The sequence below is a fragment of the Eptatretus burgeri genome, chromosome 6, assembly GCF_056783735.1.
Source record: "Eptatretus burgeri isolate ZD-2024b chromosome 6, Ebu_testis_v1, whole genome shotgun sequence".
Taxonomy (NCBI): Eukaryota; Metazoa; Chordata; class Myxini; order Myxiniformes; family Myxinidae; genus Eptatretus; species Eptatretus burgeri.
The window spans coordinates 40,239,049-40,264,301 of NC_140966.1; the positions used below are offsets into that span (position 1 = coordinate 40,239,049).

A 25,253-nucleotide genomic window follows, 5' to 3' on the forward strand; every position below is an offset into this window, starting at 1 on the left:
AGGAATGGGGGAGAGCGAGAAATGGGGGGGGGGGAGAGCGAGAAATGGTGGGGGAGAGTGAAGAAGGGGGTAGGGGGAGAGCGATGTAAGGGGGGGGGGGGAGAATCGGTTTTGTCAATCCATCCATCCATCCCATCCCTCCATCCCTTCCCTCCATCCCATCCATCCATCCTCTCCATTTTTTTGTAATTGAAATTCACTCAAAACAAGGCTGAGAGCCACTAAATGTGAAGGGCTATTGAGAAAAAGAAGAATAGGAAAAACTGGCAATACCTTTACCTAGTCCTGAAACAAGGAAACCTCTTCACAGGCTCACTGTGCAAGAAGGGGTAACAAGGCCAGATGGAAAAATAAAAACTTCCTACCCCCATTAGGTGTTTTTTTAGGAGACACTATCTCCGTGCTGAATGGCCGTTGGCTCCTGAAGGGAGCTAATGTACCCTTCGCCAGGTGTTGTTTTTAGCCCTGGCAGGGATGCCACAGTCACCGTCCCATGAGCAAAGCCAGTGAGGGGAGTCGGTTTAGCCACTGACAACCCGATCATGCGGAATTTAGCACTGGGTTACGCAACCAGTGGCGTCCCAAAAAACTGACTCCATCCCATCAATTCCTTCCGTCCATCCATCCATTCCTTCCTTCAATCCAAATATTAATAAAGAATGGCAGGTTTGGCACTACACGGCACAACACAGGCAGGTGGTTGTGCAGATGGATAGTGCAGAGGGACCATGTGGCTTGCAGTGTGGCCAAGTGGCAACAGTAAACACTCAGGCAAGCATGCCAACAAAACAGTTGATGAGGAACAGCAGGCTTGGCAAATGATGAGCGATTGCCAATCGGTAATATTATACACCACCCGGATATGCCAGAAATGTCAAACTATGTCTGAATTGGACAAATGAACACTTTTTTAACAGTTGGAACTGGTGCTATGTTCAATTTCGGAGTTTAAATTTTGTAATTTGGCTTAGTTGAAGAGATTCTAAAGATTATGGCATTTGCGGAAATGAAATAAAGCCGTGAACGCTGACTGTCCGGGCGTTTATAAGCATTGCAATGTATCCAGCAATTCGTAAATATGATGATCAGGAAAGTGCAAAAAAATTTTTTTTTCGTGAAGAAATCATTGCATCCTGTTCCAAGTTAAGGTATTGTTGAGCAGGCCAAAAAACAATGGCCAATTAAGACCCCATCGAGGGAGAGCGAGGTGACCAAGGATTGATGCGTTGATAAAGGATGTAATGAAATAAGGCCATTAGTTATATTCAAAATGGGTGTTTTAATTAACCCAAACACCCAATTTTCATTCATGCACTCCCTTGGAGTTCCCTTCGTATGCATGCAAAGTTTCAGGCTGCGAGGTTTCATGGTATTGGAGTTATGGAGGAGACACGCATGCGCGCACACACACACACACACACACACACACACACACACACACACACACACACACACACACACACACACACACACACACACACACACACACACACACACACACACACACACACACACACACACACACACACACAGTAGTCAAGTCACTTTATTGCATATGTTTAAAAACCAAGGTTAAAGAAACGATGAAATTCTTATTCACAAACAGGTTTATTGCTAAATACATACATCTCTATGTGCAACAATATTTATAACAAACAAAAGTATTGACAATTTGACAACTGACTGACACCCATTGACATTTATTATTATACATTTATGTTGACAAAACATTGTTGTAGTAGAGGTGTTGTGTTGTAACAAGATAATTAAAATGTAATGTTGCTTTTTGGAAATGTTCACCCCATTATTTAAACACTATACATCAAAATTTGGTGGTACCATTTGCAACTGCCTTATGGATGTTCTACATTCTTTTGCATGCTTAAAATACCAATTTTTAATAATATAAACCAAAAAGTTTGGGTTGCAAAATAGCATGTACCTTAAATCTAAATCCACTGCTTAATGAGGCATTCTGTATTCCCAAGGTGAAGCATTGCCTTCTCATGAAGCTCTCCGGCTGCGGTATCTACATGGATCCACCCAGATCTGTTTTATCCCGCTTCCTCTGCATGTGCTCACTGTAATGATCAGACCAGCAACACCCACAGCACTCACGCCATCCTATCAACTTGTACTCCCACTACTATTATTCTTACTACGAGAATGTTGTGGGTATCTTCACATTACCCTTGATGTTAAGACTTCATCCACTGGTCAGCCAATTTTTCTGCAGTTTTTCATTTACAATCAACTTGATCCACTGAGATCTTTCACATTATCCCATCTGAGAAACATGATGAAATTCCAATCTTGATTACCCATCGACTCTGATGAGTATCGTGGAACACAATTCACCCTCAGTATATCCACTCCTATTTTCCTGTAATGTATTGCAATATCGTGCTCTAACGTGCCACAGTACCAAAAAACAATGGTGTCGTAAAGATACGTTTCCTAAAAGCTTTCCCCCAATGTAATGCAAAATATATTTGTTTATATTTGGTGACATCACAGAGGCATATGTCAATTGTGGTAAATCAGGGCTCTTATGTTCAGGAGAAACCTAGAAACATAAAGTACAGTGCACACTAGAAAATGAGCTGATTTGCGTCCTCCATCCAAATCAAGGATAATGGGAAGAAATCGCTCTCAAATTTAAAATAACTATTGCTGGACTATATCATGCCTCACATCAGGTGTACACAAAGTCTTCTTCTGGTTTAAAATTGAGGATTTTTTTTTTCCTTACCTACAAAATGTATATTCCATTGTCTGTAAAATGAGCAAAAAGGCTGCAGGCAGTAGCCTCAGGTCACTCTGGCAATCAAAAGTCACTCAAGGAGAAAGTGATGTGCAGAAAAGACAAAAGGCAATTGTAGACACATATCTAGAAACTCCAGGCAAAAATATCTTAGCAGTAAGCCATAAGATAAACTTTTCAATGTTAATTGATCTGAGATTTATTTATGGTGTCAACAACGTTTGAGTATTCTAATATTAATGAGGAATTCAGCATGCCACACCAATGGCCTTTAGGTGTTGACACAGAACACGTATGTTAAAAAAAAAATCCTCAAATTACAGAGCATACAGTACATGATCAAGTTGTTCACCATTTTATAAAATCTCACTGAATGTTGTGATGCTGTAACCATGCTGAATCATCTACCTTTTATACTTACAGCATGTTCGGACCATGAAGGAAGTTGTTCAATTCCTGTGGGAATTGAACTTCATGTCAAAAAGTAGGCAAAGTGTCAGGGCTCGTGATTTATCTATCATACGTCATGTGTTGTTCTGTGTATCATACATAATGTATTTTTTTTTCGACTTTATTTTTTAGCGTGAACTCATTTCCCCTTCTAAATTTTCATGATTTCAGATTTGTTTTATTCCAACTTTGGATTAAATATTATGAAATAATCCAGAATTACAAATGCTGGAATCAAGTGGCTGACTTACAATCCACAGGCAAGCAGACAAATAAAACGCTCTGCTATTTCATCGGATTACAACGTCCTGGGTCCACTGTTGGATTCTGGAATATACAGAGGAAAGAGGATATGGTGATCAACCCTGAAGCTGCTCAAGTGAATTTGTCCCACAGAGTTGGATTTTCATTGTGACAAATTCCCTTTGTTACATTTAAAGCACATTCTCAGTGTTGTTTATAGGCATGGATTGTGATAGTCTGTCCATTGCACAGTTTGTACATGCTCCACCTTTACAAACTGATTATTTTATTTTTATGAAGTGCTTCTGTCATCGTCATTGCTCTTCTTTTTCTGTATGCAGCACATGACTGTGAGTAACATTACTGGCTGAGGGGTTGTCGCTTTGCTGTAGATGCAATGTCCTCTGTAGCTGAAGGTTAGTGTGGGAATTTGGGATTTGGCAAGGGTGCCATGCAGCAATAGCTTGCCTACTCTTCATGAAGGACACCGTGGAATCTATAACATCCACCAACGAACGCTGGCAGAGAGGAGGCCCAGTTTAATGTCCATCTGATGAATGGCACACAGAATGATGCCTCGCCCTGCCTGTACGACACCAGGATGAGAGTTTGTAGATGGGCTGAGATTCTAACCCAGATGAGATTCGAATCCAGATGAGATTCGAACCCCGACTGCTCAGGGTGAGTGTGCACACCTCGAGGTCTAGGCCATCTTGTCAGCCCTCTGATTTTGATTCTCAATGTTAACATCATCATCATCAATGTATGATACTCTATGGCCTTCCCAGCAGTTAGTCTAGGTAGGAACATGCTGTTTGTTCCAGGTTGTTGGCAACAACTCGCCTACTCTACAGGAAAGACACACCATGAGATGATTTTGTCTGCCAATGACCATTACTGGCAGATGGTCGATGGGCATAAGGTCACTCCAATGGATAGTTCACATTGTGATGCCTCATCCTTCATGTAGAACACCAAGCTGATAGTTTATAGGTGGGTCGAGATTGGAAGAGAGGCGAGACATCTCAAAGAAGAGTATGCATGCATACCTTTGGCCTATTCTGCCAGTTCTCCCCCTCCCCCCACCACTTCATCCACCACACCTTTCCCTCTTCCCATGAGATACAGTAGATGTGCGAGAGAAAAAGAGATAAAGTAAGTGTGTGAATGAAAACATACAGAATGAAAGCTTGTTATACAGACTGACGATGGGATGGAAGATAGCAATCAGAACAAAACTGACAGGAAAAACAATCCAAGTTCTTTGCATTACAGAGAAAATAGCTCAGTCTTCTTAAGATATCGTTGCATGTATAGCCCCCATCCACAACTGCAAGCAACAAAAGGCAGAAACTGCACATGTTAGAATTAACCTCATGGATAGCCGGCTCAAGGCTAAATATACACAGCGTGCCCCAGCAGTTGTTGCTGCGATAGCCTAGAGTCTCATGCATATCTAACACATGTGATAAGCTAAACAAAGGGATTACCCTAATAAGTTAACTTACCTCTCGGGGCTGTGAATAAAAAAAATTGTTGCCACTGGAAAGTTGACAAGAACAGACATGCACATGCTTGGCTTATGAAATATAATAATTTAATAATCACAGGAAAGATGGCACGATATCAGGAGCACAAAATAGACAATTAACAAGTATAAAAAGACATAAAATGTTATCGCCATCGTTGTTTTAGTAATTATGCTGTCCGGAGTTAAAGGGAAAGCCCACATTTTTGTACAACTAAAATGGCCGCCAGTCTACCAGTCGGCCATCTTTGATCAGATCGTAAAATAAAGTGAGGTGCATGTGTATGCCATCATGTCCTGTGCTTTTGCCAAGTTTTCCCAAAATCGGACTTTGCATAATCTGAGAAATGGTTGAGGACACATTTGAGTAACAAAATTTCCACCAGTCAGCCATCTTGGATCTGATGTCCAAAAAAAAAATGAAATGCCTATGTAAGCCATCAATCATTATCTTTTACAAAGTTTTAACAAGATCGGTAAATGCATGTCCGAGAAATGGTTGAGGACGTATTCGACACTGGGTTTTTTTTTTTACAACTAAAATGGCCACCAGTCGGGTATCTTTTGATCGCATCATGAAACAAAATGGTGTGCACATGTACACCATCATTTGTTGTCTTTCTGCCAAGTACGAATACAATTGGTCCATACATCGCCGAGATATGTCTGCTGACGCACCCATACACGAAAATTGACACCAAATCCACAAGCCCTTGTTTCGGACGAAGTCCAATGGGGGCTAATAATAAGAATGATACTTAACTAAGCATGGAACTACAAACCCCAACTGTACGTCCATGGGCATGTCACCCTATACTTGTACTCACCGACCATAACATCACAAAACCATGCAAGATAATTATGGCTCGCAGTTAGTCCCAGAATAATGTGGAAGGTGCTGAAGTTCACAACGGAATGATTTGAGGGCATAACTTGCGTCTCTGAAGGGGTGACCAAAGTCAGAGTGAGAGAAAAATGAAGAGATACCCATCCACAACATTTTGAAATAATGTGCTACATATTGTTTTTGACCTTATCTCTCAATTGTGAAGAACTACACAAAATTCTCCAGATCCTCATCAAAATCGAATAAATTCGTCCTTGTCACACACCCATTGTGTGCTTCTGTGCCCCAACTTTAGTCTGAATCTGTCCATAACTTTTTCAGATATCATGCTATATATCGTTTTTGGCCCAATATCTCAATGGTGAAGAATCACTTAAAAAAATTATTGGATCCGGACCTGGATATTCACCAAAATCTAATCAATTCCTCCTTATCACACACCCAACCTTTCCACCAAGTTTTGTCTAAATCTATCCATAACTGTTTGAGATATCCTGCTCACTGACAGAGAAACACAAACAGAGGTGAATACATAACCTCTGTCCACCTTCGTTGGCGGAGGTAATTAATTATCCCTACCACGTGTCATTCATACATGTTCAAAACTCAAAAGTCACAAAACTGCTCCCGTCAGCGACCATTTTTGAACTACACAATCTCATACAGTGCTAAGGCGTTAAATTCCAATTACTGCTCCCTACCGCCATAAAACTAGCAATGTATGTCAAAAAAAATAGGACCAAAGAACCTCGAGCGAATCTGGGCCATGGCCTTATGGTGTAACCAAAATTTGGTCGCATTCTGAGAAGGTGGGTTTGGAGAAGAACATTTTTGAAGGAATTCACATGATTTTCCAAAAAATTTACGAAGACCACCATTTTGACAAACTTCCAACTGAGACCAATTCCATGATATAGAGTCATGCTTTGTTAAAAAGCATGTGGAACAAAATCTGAAAGTTGTTAAGACTAACATTTCAGTTGCAGAACTTGTAAACCAAGCTGATATATTAGATGTCTTGTGTGTTTTTCTTTTTGCAGAATGTTGCTGATAGAAGGAAAGCAGTCAATGTCTGGATGGACAGATTGGACATCTTGCACAAACGATGAGGTACAAATGACACATAGAACTTTGGATTACATGGCACCTACCAACTCTTCTGTGACTGAGAATGCAAAATTGGTCCTGTCAGGTCCCCCAAACCATTACTGCGTCTGCCTATTGTTCAGCAACTCCTTCAAATTTCACAGAATGCAACACATGAAGTGAGCCAAGAACACACAGTTGTGACATTTGACCTTGCAATTGGTGATTAAGAAGGTATATTCCATTGTGTGGCCATATCTGCACCAATTCAGTGATGTCATAATCAGAGTGGGTGTATTTCACACAATTTGTTCTTATCTGGATGCTCTGGGTAAATTACTGCAAGGTACAGGCTTTAACGAAGTCATCATTGAGTCTGGTATATGTACCGGTGGTTCTATTGATAAGGTACTGAGTGGTCCACAGTACGACAGTGCAATATGTGTCCACAAACTCACTCTTGAAGCACTTGAAAGACTTCTCTTTAAATCATTCAAGGAACGTCCAGGTGCTCAGACATTGATCAAAGACGCAAAGGAGGAACTGAAAAGCCCATCAGAAACACCTGCTTCAGCCAATTATCAAGAAGTACTCACTAAAGTCAACAGGTACATAATGCTACAGGGAATATTTTGTTGAAGTATTTGAGTATTTTGATCCTATTGTAAGAAAATATATCATTTTGATTATGGTTTGGAGGGTTTATTTATTCCCCGACATTATGTTACGAGATGTTTTGTGCGATATGTCATTGGATGAAGGCACTCATTTCTTGTCATTTCTAAGTAATAATTGTGTTGATATTGAATGATAAGTTGCATAAATGTGAAATGTGATATTCATTCCCGATAAAAAATTTGAAAAATGCATTTTGTTGCCTCAGAATGAGGAAAAACTGGACACATCCAAATTGCTTATTTTCACTGTTTGCACTTATAGTAGTGCTAAAAAATCACTCTGTAACACAGCTGAACACACCTTAAGGCCAGGTCACACCTTGACGTTTTAGCCAACGTATGCCGATTTTTGAATTTTTTTTCTAAAACGCTGGCACACGTTGAATACGTTATGGGTAAGTTTTGATAACATTGAGAGCACGCTGAAAAACACTGCCATACGTCGTTGTACGCTGGCTTTAAACATTGTACTTTTTGGTTGTCCTCAAATTTTTTCATGCTTGAAATTTCACGACGTATGCTGGCGTATGACTGACACGTTCCGCTATGCTGGCCACAAGTTGGATGCACGGTCTGCGATCGTTGACAGACGTCAACACATGCTACTTGTAAGTTAATCATAAGTTGAGACACGCCGAGGTAATGTTTAGCGTACCCGAAACTTATTTCTAACCTATGATTAACGTGTTGTTGGCACATTACGCGATCGTTGCCACACATCGACAGACGTTACTTTTAAGTTACTCATAGGCTGAAAGACGTCGGTATAATGGATCGTCCTTACTTCAGCGTCCACGGCCACGGCCAGGACACTTATTTGCAGCATTCTTCAAACTTTTCTTCGGCATGACGAGGATGTTCACACTTCGATGTCTAGCTTGGCTATGATTCCAATTGTCCATCGGCAGCGTCTATTTAAAATAGTCGAGTTTGAGCGTTTTAACACGTTCAGAAGAAACGCTTCAAATTTCCAAACCCCAGCGTCAAAAAAACAAAGGCGAGTGACAGCAATTTAAATCGTTCATTGTAAACAATGAAAATAGCTGAGTGGTACCGTTTAAAAGTCGTTGAGTGTAAAAAAAATCGAATTGTTGAGCGCAAGCGTCTACTTTCAATAGTGGGGTTTGAGCGATTTAGCACGTTCAATAGAAACGATTAAAATTTCCGAGCGCCAGTGTCAAAAAACAAAGGCGAGTGACAACAATTTAAATCGTTCATTGTAAACAATGAAAATAGCTGAGTGGTACCGTTTAAAAGTCGTTGAGTGTAAAAAAAAAATCCAATTGTTGAGCGCAAGCGTCAACTTTCAATAGTGGAGATGCAGCCATTTAAATCGTTGAGTGGCAGCCAATGAATAGCAAACCCTACGTCACCGGCAAAGATAAACTGCCGCACGATATGGATAAGTTAGGCTATCGTTGGGCATAGTTTGTGAACGCCGGCTTCACGATAATTATTCGTTGGTATATCGTATCTATAAGTAATCAAAGTGCTCTATGCACATTATTAGTTCATTGTGCATTTGTCCAACCCGTTATGAATAGACCTAAATCGTAAAAACAAGCCATAGCTCATTGTTGAAAAAGCCCCATAAAAAATTAGCCGCGAAGAACTTCGAACAATGGTGAAAAGATGTCTCCTACCCGTGGACACGCAGACGCAAGGACGATCCATCATAACCCACACCCTCCCCCTCACACTCACCTACTACTGCCAACATGAACAAACTACTACTAATACTAATACTAATACTGATACTGTTACTGTTACTGCTGACATGGACATCGACTCAAAAAGGACTCGAAAACACTGTTGGGTTCCTCTTTTATGAGCAGCATTTTTATATACCAATTCCCAAAACCGCTGGGAACACGTCTTTATATGGCAGTTGTAAGCTAGAAACACGTTCATTTATTTTTTTTTTTGTCGACCGGAAGACGTCATTGGAATACGTCTACATACGTCGATGTGTGTTGGGACTACGTAAAGAATTGGTTCAAAGCACGTCAAACATAAGTTAGAAATAAGTTTCGCGTAAAAAAGACATTACCGCGACGTGTTTCGACTTATGAGTAGCTTATAAGTAGTCTTTGTGGACGTGTGTAAGCGTCCACATATCGTGTGTAATACTTATCCCCATCACATGCGGAACGTGTGTCATACGCCGAGTACGTCCAAAAATTTTGAACATGTTTAAAATTTCTTGACGTACTCTACTTAGTATGATGTAAGATAGCGTACTTTAGCGTTCTACTCACGTATACCAAACTTACTCGTACCGTATTTGACGTGCCCCAACGTTTTAGGCACATTTTTCTTAGGTCGGCATACGCTGGCAAGATCGCCAAGGTGTGACCGCGATGTTGTCACTTCCATTTCTACGGCAGTTATGATTCGAATCGTTGTGCGTCAGCCTTTTAATAGGCTACGTCACGACATCGTCGGCGATGCGTGCAACGCGCTATGCCCGAGTTAGACTATCGTTGGGCATCGGTTGTGTTGGCCGACAACAGGTTCAGCATTCGTTGGTATAAGTTATCTATAACACAACGAAACGTTCTGTGTCCGTTTCCAATGCGTTATACATAAGACCAAGTCGCTATGAATACGTCCGAATCTTTAAAAAAAAACATCAAAAGTTCAACGTAAGCCAGCGTTTTAGATACATTTTAATACGTTGCCATCGCTGGCTAAAACGTCAAGGTGTGACCGGGCCTTTAGCAATTGGCAAGCATGCAAATTTCAAAGCCGGCCAACCCATATTCTTCAAAAATTATGGTCCAGAAAATTCCCTTGGGGACGGGGGGACTGGGGGGGGGTGGTTTCGGTATCTGACTTTAATATTTCAGAAAAAATTGTCAAATAGCAGAGAGAGGGGTGATGATGTTGAGTGTTATGTTAGTATGCTGCCCATAATCCGTCATCTTTTACCCATAAAGCAGTGTTGAACGACAAGGCAGTCTGGTTGGTTGTTTTCAATATTTCAAGTTTGTCCAGCTTTTATTGACACCCTGTATGTATCAATTTGTGGCACTATTACAAACGAGTTATTACATATCACCTCGTATTACTAATGTTTGGTAACTGGCTTTGAAGGCCAGTTTAGAAACACACTTTACAAGAGTTTAATGGAATGATGGTCAGAGGAAAATCCTCCAAATACGGGATCACAGTTAGAGCACACGAGGCAATCAAATCTTGAGAATTTTACATGGACGTCTTTTTGGGGGGGGGATTGCAAGAACCTTTCATAAAAGTAAAATGGCTCCAAGCGTAGAATTCGATATAGAGGGACAAATTGAGAAAGTGATTTAGATGGATGAGAATATTTTGATAAGGGAGAGGGAAGTTATGATTCGGTGTCGATGGGTTTCTCTGTTGATGAAGAGTATAAGGTTATATGTAGATGTGAAAGTGCTTTTGTTCGGTGAGCGTAAAGCATGTGCTGCTTGGGTTGAGTACAGATGGAGCTGTCGTCTCATATCCGTGGTCCAGTAAGGCATTGCATTACTGTGCCTGCCTATTGCCGATAAATATTTAATGTCCATGAATGCATCACACGTACCTCACCGCTTTCTGCCTTTGGAATTGCTCTTCGCGTGAAAGGACGTCAATTCTACCGTTTATTTTTCCAGACATCTCCATGTATAAAAGTAAATATGTTGTTTGAGTTGATGGTGGCTGGTCTGACCTCTAATACAATCAAGCTCAACCATGTGGACCTGTTGACTTTGGTGATGTAGGGTTTAATAAACTGTCATGCTCAAGTATTTCGCTAGCTTTATCATGAGCGAGAACATAAAAGAGATATCGCCAAAGAAAACAACCCCTAAGGGGAAGTGTGCAAGTTCAACAATTTACAACTATCAGTCTTGGCCACATGTTTCGACTTTCAGACAAACTTCCAGCTTAAAGGGCAAACTGTATAATGTTTATTGTTACGTGACGTGTAAATTACCAAGAAGTGTGTGGTGCAGCAGGAAGCCTCATTTACATAATTCACATGTTATCAGGAACAGTCCGACAGGACTGCATTTACCATGAGCTCTCCAGTCTCAGTACAAGTTTTGAAGTACAGTTTACCTCCACTTTTTAAGTAATCTATATGTATACATATTTGTATATTGTCGTGGCGCTGGCGGTGCAGCTTAATCCCCCACCCCAATTTGTGGTGACGGGTGGTACACCACCAGCCTGGATGGTCGAGTGGTTTTTTCCTTATGAGGAGGTGGACACGTCGATCCTCGGAGATCATCACGTGCACGGGAAGGGTAGGGGGCGCAATGGCGGTGCAACGGGGACACAGAAATGGATGCACAGGGGGGTTATACTCGAACCCCATGACAAATACACCGACACAGCCACTTAAAATGAACACATTTAATGAAAATAGACAAATATTTACCTGGGACAATAATCAGAATATAACAATACATGAGGTAAATTAAAGTACAAGTCGAGGCGCTCTACACATGGACTTAAATACAGACAAGGGGAAAATGAAACAAAGAAAAATCCCTCTTTGTCCCGACATTTAGTTGTGTGCCAGAGGTGGTCTTGAGGGAGCTTTGAATTGAGGCGCTTCGTAGACGCGCCAAAAAATTGCGCCAAGTCGTTCTCTCGCAGTGGAACTGTTTGTACGTCAGGCAATTCGTGAGCAGGATTCAACACCAAGGCTCAGAGACCGTGTAGCTTCATTTCACGAGCGAATATCCTGACTGTTCCTCTATTGCACCTGGTCTATTCACAACGATGGCCCACACGATGAGACGATTTCTTAGACCCCGTGATCAGGCCATGAGGCACGCTCTCCTTCCCTCCTCAAAGACGTACACACTTCACGGATCAGCCGAACTGTCAATGACTAGTGTCTTGCTCAGCACACTGCAAATTCACAAAGCACGAACATGAGAATCGTGCAGCAAAGCAAGATCCTCCGTGCCCTCTGACGAACGTGGCCTCTTCTCTCTCGTGTCCTCTTACGTCCTCCCAACACTAGTCATTCCTCCCTTGGTTATTACTCCGCAACCACCCCTTACTCTGGGGTGTGGCTTGCTCACCCAAGCCCTGTAAGGCGGGGCTTCTGCCCGCTTGTAGGTGTTTTAGGGAAGTGTTCCCCACCTTTATTGCCAATTTTGGAATACAAAACGTAGGGAACGTTCACAGGAGGGTGATTACATACTGGGGGAATTATCCCTAATCCCTATCTAATTAACACGGCATTACCCCCCCCCCCCCCCCGTATGGTGACAAGTAACACAAGCTCACAGTCTCTCCCTACATAATTACATTGAGATGTCTCTTACACGTCCACGGACCAAACAACGCTCTTCAATCCTAACTTTCCTATTAAATTCCTGTAACAATATATTGTACATCCATATGTCTGTCTGTCTGTATATATATATATATATATATATATATATATATATATATATATATATATATATATATATATATATATATATATATATATATATATATATATATATATATATCTTTGTTCCTTACGCATGGCCACATATTTAAAGTTACAAACTCCAAACTTGCTGTACAAATACAACTTTGTGTGGGGGACAACATAGGCTGTATAACAAAGGGGGTATGGGGGACGAGGGGTGTGGAGGGGGGGGGTGGTGGCATAAATTCTCTATGTAAATGTGTACCATGTATTGCCACATGGTGGTGGTGACAGAGTGTATTACAATTTTCCTTTATTACCTGGGTAACAGAGGTTAAATCACTCTGTACAAGGTTAAATTTGTTACCCTTCCTTTCTCCCCCCCCCCAAAAAAAAACGGAGGGGGCTGTCAAAACCTGTCATCGTGTGTGGGACATTTCTAGCGGGAAGGGACCTAAAGACAAATTTGGGGGGTGTAGGGGGAGGAGGGGCAAAGGGGGGAGGGGAAGTAGGACATGAGGACAGGTATGGGAAGTGAGGGGGGGTTGGGGTGAGTGTGAGGATATAAAGCACTCTATGCATGCGTACATTTGTCTTCCTTTCCTCCTTCTCACCCAAAAGTTTTGGCAAATATGACAACTAATATGATACCATCGAAGTGATGGGAAGTTTGCTAGTAACAGTAAAACATAATGTTGTATTAAGGCCTAAGTCACATTTGCTCTACGGCGAGGATATGGCGGCCGTACACCCTCTGAATTGACAGAAACGTGCGGCGGCCGCAGAGTTTCTGAGGTGGCCTTGGGGTGGCCCTACGCCATTTGGCTATATTTTACAGGGCGTTGGGTCGCCGTGGAATTATAGCACGGAGTTATAACTTTTTTCATTTCTACGTTCGCCGTAGCAATTCGACAAGCCGAAACAAAAGAACTGGTAACAAAAAAAAAGAACCCATTCGTTACCGTCCGTCTGCCCGCACGTTCGCCTTAGGGCCCCCCTGCGGTCGCCTTGCGGGCACCTTGCGTCTGCCTTGAAAATTCTATGGCCGCCGCAGGAACGCCCTAAGGTCACCGTGCGACATCAAATCAAAGACCGTACGGCACCCCCACGTTTTCGGTCTCCACAATTTCTAAATACCCCGTGCGTCTCCCCAAAAAATAAAAACATATGTGACTGTTACATTGTGTGACCGTGGAAATACTGCGGCCGCCGTATAATTGCGAGTGGCCGTAGATTTTGGAGACCCCACAGCCGCCGTGGCAAATGTGACTTAGGCCTAACCAGTGAAGAAAAGTACAAAAGAAATCGGGTCCATAGATGAGAGAACGTGACATGGCACAGCAGATGTTTACCTGAAGAAAATCCCTTTCGTGTTCATACAATTCATGCGGATTTTCTTCTCCCCATATCCTACAATTGTGATGATTAACTTTGCCTGATACATGAAATTTATCCTCATCACTAAAAATGAGGTTTGGTAAAATAAAATTATCAGACAAAAATATTTGTCTGATTCTCTCCATTCAATTAATTGATGGCAAACATTTACTCTTGTTTCATAATCCTCTTCTAAAAGCTTATAAACTGTTTTATTTTATAAGAATGAAACCTCAATTATTTACGAAGGATATCATGAACAGAGCTTTTTAGAATGTTTAACTCAAGTGATGCCCTTCTAATTGACTTTTTATGGTTGTTGGTAAATTCCTCCATCACAGCATTCGCTCTTTCATTTGATCTTCTTCGTCTTCCAGCACATTTCCTCTTCAGGACAGATCCTGCAGCCTCAAACTGATCCAACCCTCTTCGTATGGAGTGTCCTTCAGGAGGCGGTCTGTTCATGACATGCTGAAAATGCCTTTGGGCTTGAATTATTGAATCACATTTACGTACACACAATTTTTGCTTTTTTTGAGGACTTGTCATTATATCAGAAAATGGAGTTTCTCCTGAAACAAATATAAGATAACAATCAATATTCACAAAAAAAGTTAAACATACACGTCTATTGCATGGACACATCAAATTTAAGTCAGTATCTCGAAAAACAATAAAACTATTCAATGTTCTCTTTGGTATATTCATTTTCGGACGACATACATATGTATGTATGTGTGTGTGTACAGTATGTATGTATGTATGTATGTATATATATATATACATATATATATATATATATATATATATATATATATATATATATATATATATATATATATATATATATATATATATGTATATATATATATATATATATATATATATATATATATATATATATATATATATATATATATATATATATATATATATATATATATATATATATTGTTGCGGATCCGGGTGGTGGAAATCTGACTCGGTCCCGAGTGCCAGCCTCGCCACCGCCGACTCCGGGAGTCTATAACGCCGGCCAGCTCGGCACAGGCCTCGGGTCACGCGTCTTCAATCGCGATACCAACGTAATCCTGTACCTTACCAGTTGGGGAGATAGAACCCCGAGTTACAGACTGGCTTTGTCAGTGACCGAGCGGAGTCTACCAGCCTGTAACAATTTTTGGTATTATATGCCAATCAAACGGATCGTTCCTCGACACGACACGCATTATTCCATAGCAGCAACTGCATAAGAATTAACCAGATTTATTGGGGAACATCAGGGATCACAACACAAGCAATAAACACTACAATGGTTATACTAACTATCTACCCGTTCTTACCTAGGGAACCACGGTCTAAAGGTTTCGAGGGGATTGTCCAAAATATGCCTGATACAACACGTGCAAACAAACAGCATGCATGCAGGACAAAACAGAGTACTTGGTGATGGCTCATGGACGAGAGGACCGTGTCCAAAAGCATGAATATCGCTCGTAACAAGCGGTGGTCTCCACGGGTTCAAACTCCCACTCGAATGTGCTGCGCCGCAAGATGGCGGCGTGGTATTCTTCCTCCTTTAGTCACCGCGTCCGCGGTCTCCGCGCGCTCTGACCTCGCGTAGGGTCGAAGATGAGCCTCAGCTGATCTCTCTCACGGTCCAGCACACAAATCCCGGCCTGGCCTCTTCTCCATACAAGGCCCAAGTCGAGGTCCGAGTTCCACAGGCGGATCGGCAAACGTGACGCGCCGTTGCCATTGGTGAATAAGGACCATCCAAAGGTCTGGCGTCTCCTCTCCAGCCTTCCCGCCTCGAAGCCCGACTCCCGCTTCATCCTCTCAGTGCCTCTCTTGGTCGAATCACTGAAGTGCAGGTCGGGTTGGCGTCTCTCCCGGCAGATCCAACACGGTTCCTCCTTCGTTCGCTCGCCTCAAAGCGACTCCGAGCACGCCTCGAGAACCCAGCCGTTCCTCACACACAGCACTCCTTTTGCTCCCTTTCTTTTCCTCGGCGACTGCCGTTCCCCAAACTCAGAGCTCACTTCGAGACACGAGCACTCCTTTTAACCGCCTGCAGTTTTCAAACCGCCAAAACTGAACCTGTCCACCAGGTCCCTTTTTTCCTCTCTCTTCAAAACATGAGCACACTTCGAGCGCCACTATTTCCACATACTCATCTTTTGTTTTCTGCTTTCTCTCGCTGCTCTCGGCGACTCTCTGACCAAAGGCTCCGTCCCGTTGCGTCACTGCCTCTCCAGGCCACACCTCTCACTCTAGGCCACTCCCCTCCCATTAGTACAGGAGAGGAAGAAGAATCATCTCTTGTTTCTCTCGTTTCACCACGGTATGAACATAAAAACAGTCTTCTACACCTGCCGACACACACATATCGTCCCTTACACCACACAACCTATCTAAACAGACACTTAATGGGGGATCTGAGCTAATCCTATATTTAGTAGTCCCATTTAGGCCCATTTCCGTAACACTACCCCGACCTTTCTCCCAAGGCTCTCCGAGCCTCCATCGGGGCAGCCCACGGCAATGGCCCTGTCTAACGTACAGCACAGATCTCCCATTTACTCTAACCCACAATATGGGAAGCACTTAACTCCAAAAATCAGTGTCACAGTAAGATTGGCATGTCCCTACCCTAGTGTGTCAGGTCACCAATCCAACAAACAAATTTACACTTTCTGCACAGTACTTAACATTGTAATTATGGATTTGAATGGGAGGGCATTCAATTTTACTTTTAACACCACATTTGCATAGGAGCAGGACATTTAAAGTTCTTTCACGTGGTCGCTCCTTCATGCCCCCCTCCTGGCAGTATTGTCCATTCACCCCTGAGGGTTTCCTCACTTCATGGCCTTATTGGCCTCTCACCAGGTGAGTTCAGTCGGACAAGTGGCCTAATCTCACAGAGTTCTTTGGCTCACTGAGCCCACAAAATGGCATAAATCTTTGGCCGCAACAGCCCACAGAATGGCACCTTGGCCTCAATGGCCCACAAAAATGCTTTGGCCCATATAGCCTACTCACAAGCAGCAGCAGGCAACAAGCCCTGTGTTGGACAGGTGACACAGCAATGGTGGCATGGTGATATCGATGGTAAGCAAATGCAGTTTGGAGGCGTTCTTGAGGACGCAAATGGGTGTGATGACCTCAGACCAGGTGAGATAGAGTGTACCCTTAACCTTCCTTGCCTGACTTGTTTTGGTTAAGTTCTCTCTTTTTTTCCTTTCTCTTTTTTTTCTTTTTTCTTTTTACAGACAGGATGGTGTGTTTCTTACTCAACTGTTACCTTCGTGGTTGTGTGCTCATGACATACTGGTGGCCTTTCTGGCACTTGGAGAGGGTGACCTAGCCTGACCCTGGTAAGCAAATTCTCCCATCAACAGTACTCGTACCAGGTGTCACACATGAATGGTGCGGAGGAGAGTCCATCGAACCTCACCATGTATTTTTAGTTCTAGACAATGCAACAAACCCTGCTATGGCTTGAATGATCCAAATGACCCATTTTTCCCGACCTGGCACACTGTTCCATTCTATTAAACCTGGGCAAGGCCCTAATTTGTGTTTTTCCATTCGGTGGTGCCAGGCATAACTCGCTGGCTGCAGAGTGTGACTACTACTAGGCCTCTTTGCCTGCTTCCAATTGGGGGTGGAGGACACCTAGCGACCTCGGGGTTCACCTGAGCGTACTTCTGGCGCTCCTAACTAAGGGGTGGCTCTCTCTAGCCCCCATACTGTACCCTCATAACACCTACACTGTGCTCTCATAGCACCCATACTGTGCTCTCCTGGCACCTCTGACAGCCTTCACCTGCTAGGAACCCCCAAAGCCCTGCTGCCCTGTTTCCCGACTCACCAACTTCCCATACCATGTCACACTACTAACCAGTATCCCCATACCTTGGCCTGCACCTACCCCTCGCAGTCTGCCTGCACAATGGAACAGCAGCCAGAATCCATGTCAAATCCTCTAAGTCCCCCTAACCTACACCAACCTGGTTAGGAGACTCCTACCGACAGGGTACATTGTTCGCACTAGCTCTCATTCGCACAACCACGCCATTCACCCAAACACTTTAGTCATTCATTTCACAGTGCCGCACACCCAGTCCACAACACCATCCAACACCTTTCACTTTTATGTTAAAACAAAAACACACCAGTCCCTCGGATCCCACTTGGTCATCAAATATAACTAATACACTTTGTCATCAAACCCCAAATTAATCTGTCTCTACGTCCGTCATCCGCTGGCCTCCTCCATATTGCCCCAATCATTTATTTCCAACCATTTAAACGAGACATCAAAATGTCTACACCATCCTCATGGAACCTCTACATGGTTCCAACCAGGCACTTCAATCCTTCCTCAAACAAGCCACTCTTTGTCATCCACTTGTTTCAGGTGTGTCCAACGCTCTGCCTGAAATGTCTCCACCACTCTTTTTCCAGTAATCACCCAAATCCACTCATGCCACTCTTATGCTTTCTGTCATATCTCAATCTTGCAATCACTTTCGGTACGATTTCCACTCAGATTTTCACATCCCCATATGGCCTGCTTCTTTGGCTCATTGGAAGGGGAGTGAGGGAACGAATCCCTCATTTCCCATTACATGACCCCGCCGCCTTTCTGCCATGGCTCAAAGGGGTCATGCCTCAATGGGGGCTGCGATTTACCCCCTCCTTTTCTCCAGGGTTCACGGAAGTCAGGCAAACCCCAATCGGTGGAACGGCCTCCCCCTCTTCTCCACAACTCTTTCAAGACAGACAAACCCCACTCAGCTAGCCAAACCCCTCGTGTGCTCAGAAAGGTCCAAAGACAAAGTGACACACGCCAGTGCCGCCTGCCACTCATCTGCACTGCACGCCAAAGTTCCTGTGAGGCTGATAGAGAAATTAAAATCCAATTTCTAAATTGGATTTCTAAAATCGAATCTAAAACTGCTCCTGGATGCAGCACCTCCAACTCTGTAAGAACCCATGCGGAGCTGTCCATTATGGTTTCCGTCCCCTGGCTGAAGTTCTGTCTTGGTGGCATTTCTATTTCCCCTTGCACCTCAAACCTATTCCCTATGTCACACTCATGCTCAGGACTCCCACACACAGCAGGCTGCACACATTCCAAGGTTATGTGTTGACATTCCACACCTTCAACCTTTCCTGTGTACTGACCAACTGCCTCCCACTCCAGGGCTACAATCTCGACCGCCAGGTGAGTACTCACACACTCTTTGGCCTCGGCAGCACATACCGGTGCTGTAGTCTGGAGTGTGGGCTCACAACATTCACCCACAGGCACTCCACACACAAATTCAGAGATCACGCATATGTGCACCCCATCGGACAGAGTCTCTTCGTTAACACAAAATTCAATTTCTACCCTAAGCTCATCGTCCGCACTATGTATGCATGTACTCACATACCTGCTTCGTTCCAGAGTCACCTCTGTCTGGTCGCTTCTCTCCAGCAGGTTGCTCATCATCGGTTCGCCATACTCCTCCGGGGCTGTCAGCTCCACACGCTGGACCTACTCAAAATGTATCTCACTCGTCAACACCCCCACATGCTCCCTTAATGTCTCAATCACCAGGGTTTGCTGTAATTGTCGTGTCATCCGACGAGTGATATCAATCAAGCTCAGCACCACTAACATTACTCCCTGTGGTGATGTCACACATCCCACATTATTGTGCTGTTCTACTTCCTGGCTCCATTTTCCTTCCCATTTGAGTCGTTCTTCCTCTCTGAGCCTTTTTAGTTGTTCGTTATCTTTCCAGAGTTTTTCCATCTCTGTGGACTCCAACTTTGCTCTCTCCTTTAGTTGGTTAATTTCAAATTCATATTGTTTTTGTTTTCTACCCCACCGTCTCTCATGTTCTTCTTTCTCCAAGCTCATAGTTTCCTTCATTTTGTTGATTTCCTATTCCTGTTTCATTCCTTGTACTTTCACTATCTCCGCATACCTCAACCTTGCTCTCTCCTTTAGTCGTTCTTGTCCTTCTTTTTGTTTCTTCCTCCACTGTCTCTCATGCTCTTCATTCTCCAATCTCATAGTTTCCTTCAATTGGCCGATCTCCTTTTCCTGTTTCATTCGTCGTTCTTTCACTATCTCCGCGTACTTCAACCCTGCTTTCTCCTTCAGTTGTTCTTGTCTTTCTTTTTGTTTCATTCCTTGTTCTTTTTGTTTCTCAGCCCACTGTCTCTCTTGTTCTTCCTTCTCCAATCTTACTGTTTCTTTCAATACTCTTTCTTGCATCTCATTCTTTAATCTTGCTTCTGCTTCTAACTGCTCGATCTGCACAGTGTGCTTCATTAACGTTTCATTCTCCGTTCTCGTTCTTTCCTCACTCAACATCCTCATCTCGTTTTGTAATTCCCTCTCTCTGCTTTGGTGTTTCTGTAACTCAGAAGCTCTTTTTTTCTAATTCCTCTCTCATCTCCTCACTCTTTTGCATTCTTGCTTTCTCCATTCGTCCATTCTCTTACCGTGTCCCTTGCTAATTTCTAGTTCACTTGCCAGTTCATTTCCCCTGGAATTTAATTCCCGAAGCTGTTCGGACTTTTCCAACAATTCTTCCTTCCTTTTCTCCAGATTTTTCTCTCCTCTTTTTATCTTCTGTTCTTGGCTTTCTCTTATCTGATTGCCTGATCTTACCTCTTCCTTCAGTAGTTTCAATTCCAAATAGTGTTCACCTTTTTCCTTTTCTAACTTTATTTTCCATTCTTCCTCCAAGTTCTTCCTATCCTGGGAGATACTAATTTGCTCCTCCTCTTTTCTTTTATTCTGTTCGCTCGCCTTTTTAGCAAAAAACCCACGCAACCAATCTACTTGCGTCATTTCCCCATGTAATTCCTCGACTGTGCTGGCTAAGTCCTCTTCCAGCTCCCGACTTCATTCCTCTGCATCGGCCAATCGTTGTGACTCCCCATGCACACAATCCTCCTGAACCTCGTCTCCGCACTGCTGTGCCTCATCCAATTCAATCTGCAATTCTTCTATATAGTTATCAGCACACTCCCACTGGTCCAAGGCATCCGACAAGCGTCCATGAAGCTCATGAATGTATGCGTTGGCGTCCTCATTCGTCTGCCCCGGCGTATACTGTGTCCACGCGGCCTGAACCGGTGGGCGGGAGCGTTTCCCTCGTGCCTTACGGCTCGTTGCGCTATAATTAGCCCTCTCCCGCTTCGTGTCGCGCCGAGATGGAGCCGCGCCGCCATTTCGCTACTCCATTTTCTTTATAATTTGCAAATTTTTCCTCTGATCCGCTCAAGCATAAAATCAAAACAAATTTGGACCGGATTTTTTGTACTCAATCTCTGGGATGTGAGATGCACGGCAAGTCCAAATATCCCACTCCTGATGACAGTTGTTGCGGATCCGGGGTGGCGGGAATCTGACCTGGTCCCTGGTGCCAGCCTCGCCACCGCCGACTCCGGGAGTCTATAATGCCGGCCGGCTCGGCACAGGCCTCGGGTCACGAGTCTTCAATCGCGATACCAACGTAATCCTGTACCTTACCAGTTGGGGAGATGGAACCCCTAGTTACAGACTGGCTTTGTCAGTGACCGAGCGGAGTCTACCAGCCTGTAACCATTTTTGGTCTTATATGCCAATCAAACGGATCGTTCCTCGACGGGACACACATTAATCCATAGCGGCAACTGCATAATAATTAACCAGACTTATTGGGGAACATCAGGGATCACAACACAAGCAATAAACACTACAATTGTTATAGTAACTATCCACCCGTTCTTACCTAGGGAACCACGGTCTAAAGGTTTCGAGGGGATTCTACGAAATATGCCTTATACAACACGTTCAAACAAACAGCATGCATGCAGGACAAGACAGAGTACTTGGTGATGGCTCATGGACGAGAGGACCATGTCCAAAAGCATGAATATCGTTCGTAACAAGCGGTGGTGTCCACAGGTTCAAACTGCCGCACGAACGTGCTGCGCGGCAAGATGGCGGCGTGGTATTCTTCCTCCTTTAGTCACCGCGTGCGTGGTCTCCGCGCGCTCTGACCTCGCGTAGGGTCGAAGATGAGCCTCAGCTGATCTCTCTCACGGTCCAGCACACAAATCCCGGCCTGGCCTGTTCTCCAGTCGAGGTCTGAGTTCCACAGGCGGATCGGCAAACGTGACGCGCCGTGAGGTGAGCAAGGACCGTCAGACGCTCCGGCGTCTCCTCTCCGGCCTTCCCTCCTCGAAGCCTGACTCCCGCTTCGTCCTCTCGGTCGAATCACCGACGTGCAGGTCGGGTTAGCGCCTCTCCCGGCAGATCCAACACGGTGCCTCCTTCGTTCGCTCGCCTCGAAGCGACTCCGAGCACGCCTCGAGAACCCGGCCGTTCCTCACACACAGCACTCCTTTGTTTGCTCGCATCGAGAAACGAGCACTCCTCTCAACCGCCTGCAGTTTTCAAACCGCCAAAACTGAACCTGTCCACCAGGTCCAATTTTTCCTCTCTCTTCGAAACACGAGCACACTTCGAGCGCCACTACTTCCACATACTCATCTTTTGTTTTCTGCTTTCTCTCGCTTCTCTCGGCGACTCTCTGACCAAAGCCTCCGCCCCTTCGCGTCACTGCCTCTCCAGGCCACACCTCTCGCTCAAGGCCACTCCCTTTTGTACAGGAGAGGAAGAAGAATCATCTCGTTTTTCTCGTTTCACCACCATATGAACATAAAAACACAGTCTTCTACATCTCCCGACACACACATATCGTCCCTTACACCACACAACCTATCTAAACAGGTATTTAATGGGGGATCTGAGCTTATCCTATATTTAGTAGTCCCATTAAGGGCCATTTCCGTAACAATATATATATATATATATATATATATATATATATATATGCATATATATATATATATATATATATATATATATATATATATATATATATATATATATATATGTACATATATATGTACATATATATATATGTACATATATATATATATATATATATATATATATGTACATATATATATATATATATATATATATATACATGCATATATATATATATGTACATATATATATATATATATATATATATATATATATATATGTACAGAGACATGACAGAAGTAAATAGACACCATATATTTATTCATTTCATCTGTGTGAAGCAAGTTTTACTCAGTGATTTGTACTTGTATTCAACGATTTATTTGCAGAAACGAGTTCCTGGGTCGTGCATGACAATTAACTATGCCCCAAACCTAGGGAGTACACGACCTTTGCAATTTTCAAAGGACGAGTTGTTAGCCAATTGGAAGGTGGAGTCAGCCAGCGTCAGATCGCTCAGAACCTTGGCATTCCGCTTTCTCCGGTCAATTGGGTGATTGTGCAATTCACCAGCAAAGGCAAAGAATCCACAGCTTCCCATTGTGGTCGACTTAGGCCCTCAGAAAGATGTCTTTGAGCTGTCAAGTGGTCCATTGAGAAAACTCCCTGTTGCAAGGCAGTAGATGTTGCAGATGAGGTCCAAGTAATCTCAAGAACTGCCGAGCGGTACCTTCATTAACTGGGCTACTATGGGAGAGCAGCGAGGAAAAAACCTCTTCCAAGACCAGCCAACATTCAAAGGAGAAAGAAGAGGGCTGACGAGATGGACACCAGACCCTTGGAGTTTTGGGAAACTGTCATTTTTTCAGATGAGTCCCAATTTCACTTGGCCCGCCTGAGCTCCTGACCACTTACAAAGCTTTCGTCCGCAGCCTGATGGACTGCTCTCTCCTCAGGGCTGGTGCTCCTGCCTCCCACCTTTCTCGGCTTCACGCTGTGGAAACCAAGGCATTTCGGATCATTGGCATCTCCCGTGATGAGACCGAGTCTTTGGGGCTCTCACTCAATCACCGCAGGCTGGTCGGTGGTCTTTCTGTCTTCAGCCGTCTCTTCTCCAGCCTCGCCCCCCCCCCTGCCCTCTCTGCGATTTATCCCCACCACATTTCTGCAGGGCGCTCAAGGTCTGCCAACAACCCCCTCCTGGTAAAACTACAAAAATCACGAATCACTACTCACCTTCACTCTTTCATTCCTCTTTTTCCCCACCTTTGGAATAAACTCCCTCACTCTATTCAATCCCATTCTTCCCTCCAGGCCTTCAAAACAGCTGTTCACCACCACCTCTTATCATCCGCCTTCCAAATCCTTGATCTTTTCTACCCCCATTAATCCACCCAAGTCCACCTCCTTCAAATTCCCTGCTTTCCTTCCTGAAAGTCCCTGTAATGTCCATCTTGTATTCCCCATGTTCCCCACCCCATCCCTCTCCCTTCCACAGATCTCCTCATGTCTCTGTTCCCCACTGTTTTGTCCTTCCCACTCCCGCCCCTCTTGTCTCATGCCGCCCTTGCTGTGCATTGTGTGTTTGCTCTCATACGAGACTCGACAAGGTTTACAAAAAAACCCATAAAAATTGCTCAATTTTCTGACAGTGGATGCGTATGGGTCTGGAGACTTCCCACTCAAGAGTTCTCTTTTGACCTATTGCGGCCAACTTCAAACACGGTGGTTTTTCAGTGATGGTGTGGGGAGCAATCTGGAGTGCTGGTCAGTCAGAGCTTGTGGAGTGTGTTGGCAAAATCAACACGACAACACACACATTTCTATCCTTGAGGATGGACTTCTTCCCCTCTTCTCCATTGGTCAGATGGTCAAAAACAACTATATATATATATATATATATATATATATATATATATATATATATATATATATATATATATATATATATATATATATATATATATATATATACATACATATATATACATGATGTCCACATATACATGTACATACACACACATAATTTGGTCAAAAGTATGTGGAC

The 25,253-nt window shown here is 43.5% G+C and overlaps 1 protein-coding gene and 1 pseudogene across 1 annotated transcript in view; both read right to left on the reverse strand.

Annotated features, from left to right (window-relative positions):
- The window catches only part of LOC147024604 (uncharacterized), an 89,850-nt gene that overhangs the window by 30,987 nt on the left and 33,610 nt on the right, over positions 1-25,253 (reverse strand). The window lies entirely within an intron of this gene.
- Positions 18,595-21,631, reverse strand: LOC147024605 (uncharacterized; annotated as a pseudogene).